The sequence below is a fragment of the Vicia villosa genome, linkage group LG6, assembly GCF_029867415.1.
Source record: "Vicia villosa cultivar HV-30 ecotype Madison, WI linkage group LG6, Vvil1.0, whole genome shotgun sequence".
Lineage (NCBI taxonomy): Eukaryota > Viridiplantae > Streptophyta > Magnoliopsida > Fabales > Fabaceae > Vicia > Vicia villosa.
In genome coordinates, this window is record NC_081185.1 from 125,187,972 (window position 1) to 125,193,668 (window position 5,697).

General features: G+C 33.0%; 1 long non-coding RNA gene across 7 annotated transcripts; it reads left to right on the forward strand.

Annotated features, from left to right (window-relative positions):
• The first annotated feature begins 690 nt into the window (after nucleotides 1-690).
• Nucleotides 691-3,841, forward strand: LOC131609871 (uncharacterized). Of its 7 annotated transcripts, XR_009286345.1 has the most exons (10): nucleotides 691-975; nucleotides 1,202-1,237; nucleotides 1,335-1,400; nucleotides 1,492-1,670; nucleotides 1,783-1,863; nucleotides 2,033-2,531; nucleotides 2,611-2,768; nucleotides 2,863-3,027; nucleotides 3,336-3,486; nucleotides 3,682-3,841. It is a non-coding gene; the product is annotated as an uncharacterized LOC131609871 (long non-coding RNA). The 7 variants fall into 7 exon arrangements; XR_009286343.1 differs by lacking the exon at nucleotides 2,863-3,027; XR_009286349.1 differs by lacking the exon at nucleotides 2,863-3,027 and having other exon boundaries at nucleotides 2,661-2,768.
• The last annotated feature ends 1,856 nt before the right edge of the window (nucleotides 3,842-5,697 follow it).

A 5,697-nucleotide genomic window follows, 5' to 3' on the forward strand; every position in this document is an offset into this window, starting at 1 on the left:
TATAATTTCTTTTGATTATAATTATAATATAATTTATTAATTAAAATCAAATAAAAATTAATGTGAATTCTTATCTACCCAACTCAAAAAGTTGGATAAGGTTACCTTCTTTGTAAAATGTTTTGAAAACAACAAACATTTATAGTATTTTAATAAATAATTAAATATGTTAAATGAGATGGAATCATGGTTGGAGGTACACTACCCAACTTTTTTATGATGGATAGAGAAGTTGTCCCCAAAAATTAAATCGGTATGTAGAAGTTCTTTTTTTAAATTAAGGACCTATTTGTACTTTCACAAATAATTAACATTTTTTCCTCTATTTCTCTTATTTCTAAACTATACCAAACAATATATCAAATTTATTCTATTTCTCATCTATTTTTCTCTTTTCATACTCTTTCTTACCTTTTTTTCTCTTCTCATACTCTCTTCACAACCAAACACACCCTTACTTAGACTTCAAAGACTTCAAAGCGATAGAAATTAAATTTCGTTGAGTTTTATTTTCTTTCAAATCTACAATATAAGAAAGTTAACTGCTCTGGAAAATACCGATTTGCCCTCCTATTTCCATGTTGTTCCACGTGGACAACTTACTTGCAAAGCTTCCCAATCTACCTCATAGAATCGTGTCTCTCTCTCATTTTTTTCTCTTTCACGTTTTTCTTTCTCTCTCACTTTTTCTCTCTTTTTCTCTTTCTCTCTACCGAAGGTGGGGTTGTTCTTCCTCTTCCTCAATCTTCTCCATCTTCCTCTTCCTCAATCTTCTCCATAAACCTTCTTCCTCTTTCTATCTCTCTTCCCTCTATTTGTTATTATCTTTCTCTATCATTGAGATGAAACTCTGATCTTTGATTATGTAACGATGCACGAAATTAGGGTTTCAAAAATCTTATTTAGCCTAAAAGAAGAAACACGAAATCAGGACTTTGGAGAAAGCACCGATATCCCTTTTTGTATTCTACCATGGTGAGTTTCTATTTCGATTCCGTAACTTATGTGAAAGAACAATCGAAGCATTCATCGAAACAATAGGCTATGGTGATACTGAATACTGAAAAAATTGTTTATTTATGATTCATTTTTATAAAAATTGAATGTTTGTTTATTTGCTGTTATTGTTGTTGTTTTTGTCAATTTAAGAAGATTGAATCTGATATGAAGTTTTTAATTTTTGATTTTTTTTTCTCTGTAGATGTGAGAGTGATGGAGTTTGCAGATGGTGAACAATGTCCGTTTTTTGAGAATTGTGCCTTGAATGCTTATATATGCAGAAAAATTAGGGTTTGATATTTGTTAACAGGTCTTTCTGCGTTTTTTCGGTGTAGATTCATACTTATTCTGTTTTATTGAAAAACCTTTTATCGTCTGGAAATTGGAGGAAGTATTTAGAGGTAATTTCTATCTCACCCTTTCTTTCTGTCTCATTTGTGTGCACTTAATTAAGATTTAATATAATAATGATACATGTTGAATTTAACGTAGAGCGCTTCAAAGGATAGTGCAGGCAGAGAGTTTTTAGGGAGTGGAGTTTGACTGAGATATTTGTGGAGTGAGAGAGGACTGAGGTTCGAGAGAAATCAGGGATTGGAGGTGGACTCAGAAGTTGAGGGAATCGTCGGATTGAGGTGGCTCAAAGTCCCTATTTTCCAGGCTTTTCAAATGTGAATCATGGGGCTGTGATACAAATCTTACTGATATACATTTTTTTGTTTTCAATTGGTTCTCAATGTCAATACAAAAGGTTGATCTCAATTGAATTTTTTTGACTTGCAGGATAACATATTGTCAATGGATGAATGAACTCCAACTTCTCTTCATGACAGTGTCCTTCTTTTCTATAACCTTCAAAATAAGGTATATTGTTTGCTTTAGTGTCTCTTTTTCGTGCTATATTTCTTACTTTTTGAACACACCAAATATATTTAAAAGATTATAAAAAACCATTTATAATATAAAAACCAATTTTGTTTTTTTAACGTTTCAAACTGTCTTTTGTTATTGTCATGTCTTTTGTTATTGTCAGCAAGCTGCCGGTGTGGTACTATCATGGTTGTTGGTTCTACATTAGCGTTGCACAAGAGAAGCATTGCTCCAACAGACGAGATTACTACGGTTATTTTGAACTTTATTTTCATTGTTTACTATATTCAATTTTTACAATTTAACTCTCTATACAGGTCTAAAAAATAGAGTTTTGTTTGGTTGATTTTTAGTTAGGGCCTCATTGATACTATATTTTTGTATGTCTCAAATGTTTCCAGTTGTTGAACTGTCATATGCTACTGCAAATTGCATGGCATTAAAATTGTGTACAACATGGCTGAAGCTTGCAAATTACTGTGTAACTGTGGTCCATATTTTTGTCAGTTGATGTTAAATAAATACAAGCTATTAGTAAAATGGATTGTCTCGCCGAACTTTGTGTCCACTTTCTATTACAAATTTGACTGATTGTATTTGTTTTGATGGACTTATAGGTGAAAATTACAACAGGTTTATTCGTTGTACAAAATAGAGTAGTGGTAAGTGTATTTTTCGTTAAAAAAAACTGTTTCTACACAAAAAGCTTGATATTGGTTTTTGAAGAAATTGTTGATTTAGAAAACAGGAACAAAACCAAATAGGAACAGCTAATAGAATATCTATGACAGCTATGTCTCTATTCAAAGCCATTGGACCTGCTTTAGCGGTGGATAACGGGATGACCGCCATTGTGAAGACTAAAAAACAATGTATGTGGAAAGCTGCTGGAGTTAGAGGTGCTTCGTCTTTGCTAACATTACATTTCAAATACTGTTTTCTTTCTCTTATAATGAAATATGAAGTAACAAGTAAAAATTTGATTGAAAACAGATCCAATGGTGGTTGAATCTTAGGCTGCAGTGAGTGCAACCATTTTCAACTGCAGAGATCATGGTCCTTATTTATGTATCTGTGGTGTTTGAATGATTTGGAAACAAGTATAAAGCTGCAAATTCTTATGTGTATTTATATGATAGGGGAGTGATTACGTTAATGGTGAGAGTGTGACATTGTAGTTCTGATACTATACATTGATTTTTTTTTAATGTATAAAATGGAAGAACCATGATTAATAATTGAGGATAGGATTCCATTTTGTAACTCACGGGTTTCTTCTGTTAAGTCAAACTCTTGCTACTTTTTATGCATATTTTCTTAGAAGAAAGTATGTCACTATTTTTTTAGAATTTCGCAAACACACAATGCTTTTAGAAATTTACATTTTCTTTATTTGTTGAGTTTGTGGTACATTTTTATGACTACTGCTAATCTAATTGGTTTCTTTTCGTGGATTTGATTATTAGGACTACCGAAAATGCGCAAAGAGTGGATTGAGAGGAGATAAAAAACAGGTCCTCCAAGATTCACTCAGATGTACTATGCTAAGCAGGGAATCATTACCGAGGAGATGCTTTAATGTGCTACTCGTGAGAAGCTCGACCCGAAGTTTGTGAGGTCCGACAATTGGAGTTTGTGTTTCATTTTTGCAGTATGCTTTATTTCCTTAAACATTTAATTTTATATTTCATTTGCTTATTCCAAATTGCAAATAACTGGTGACTATTGGATAATAAGCACTATTTTTTTGCAACAACTTCTATCTCCATGAAGTCATATCAGTGTAAATTAAAGCATTTATTTTTGGCTTAGGCTTAATGTTATTCATTAGTGAGAAAGCATATTCATTCGTTCTATTTTGTCAAGTGCGGGCCTTATGATGATCCATCTATCAAAATGAAGATTGATTTGCTTCTTAAATCAGCAAGAAAAATCAAGCTCAATTTCAGATCACTGAAGCAGTGAAGGCAAGGCGGGTGAGTTCGAGATAATTCATCATTGTGTGGACATGCTTTTTTGGTTAGATATTCTGGACTAGCACATTCCATATTAGTACTATATTTGTTTCCTTATAGTGTTTAGCTTATGTCCCAATGATGCAATATATATGTTTGATTATCAAGAAAACATTTAAACATAATTGAGTTTGTAATCAAGTGATCTTTTGATGCTTTTTATCATGAATAGTTGAAAATTACTCTGATGAAGCATAGTGCAAACTTTCAACCACAACAGAAGCTGATTTTTATTATATAAGACACATTCCTTTACAAAAAACAACGTAAAAAATGTGCATGATGTATGATGGATTTTCTCATGTGTGTCATGGTTTGTTATAAATTGACTTATTGTTTTTATTCAAATTTATCTAGGAATAGAGACTTATAAATCCTTAAACGAAGAGGACATGGGCAAGGGCTTTCATGAGAAACAGACAATACCTAAAGCTCCCGGAGGCACTCTAGCTTGTGGAGGTCTTCTTGTAGTTATAGTTCATGAAGCTCAAGATGTTGAAGGGAAGCATCACACTAATCCACGTGTATGTGTTATTTTCAGAGGGGAAGAAAAAAAGACTAAGGTACAAGATTCTAAAGAATACTTGCATTCTAACTGTCATTTCTTTTCTTTTAGAATAAATTAAATAGAAGACTCCCTAACCTTTTCCCCTAAAATATTGAGGAAAACCTCTTTACAAGCCAAGGTTTTAACCTGCCTTATTAGTTTATGAAATTCTAGCAACTCAACTAATCCCCTGCGCTGTCATAATATATGGTACTTAGGAGAGGGTGCTTATGTGTATAAGCTCTACTTTGGGTAAATCTCTTATGTAGCATAGTATCCTTGAAAGCTTTTATTAAAGCGAGTTGGATGAAATGGATGAGTGTCATATTTTTTATAGAAATTTTTTATTCAAGCATGCGCTTTTTAACCGCTATATGACTTTGTATAGAATCAAATGTTTGGTCTAACTAGAAGTAAGTTCAGTGTTGTAGAAATGAGTATATTATCAATGAGTGGGTGCACAAGACCAAAAAACAATTATGCATGAATGCATTAGATATAGTAAGGTAGCACTATTTTGGAAAAGGTAGCAGTATCTCGGGTTAGATGATTCAGGCATCCGTGGATAATATCCGTAAAGGCCCTTATAATGAGAACAAATTGAATTGGTCGTAGGCGATTAAGAGATTGACTAGATAATGAACATAATTTGCTTTAAACTGAGTCATATAAAATGCATCAATTTTTTTATTTGTTTGTTTTCACTCTTATAAAATGCTAAAATGTTCATTTCTCTGACAGAACACGGTTCTCGTGCTTTAGGATGATCATTGATACGGGAGAGGCCTTCGACTAGCAAATGAAGCATACAGGTTGCCCCATCGTCAGAGGGCCGCTGCGAGCGGTGATGTCAAACTGTTTTGTCCAACTGCGAATTTGCCAAGAAGTGATCAATTCATCCAAAGAAAACCTTAATTGAATCACAACGACGGTACCGTCGACGAAAGATAAGTGACTCTCTTTAATCATTAGTTAACAATTCACTTTGTGTTTAATTCTGAATCTAAAACTCTTGATATTGTGCGAGACTTGCAGCGGACAAATCCTGTGACAGTAACTTTCTGTGAATAATCTTCTCCGGAAATCGTAGAAAGAAGGTTACAGTGGAAAGGAACTGGACTCTCATGTAAAAGAAAATAATACTTTCACACTTCAAAGGGGAAAGTTTTTTTCAGGAAGAAGATTATGCTTTTAGTCTTACAGCATATGTTAATGTTCAATTTTGGTCTCTAAAGTGTATATAAAAATATTTTAATCACCATACTC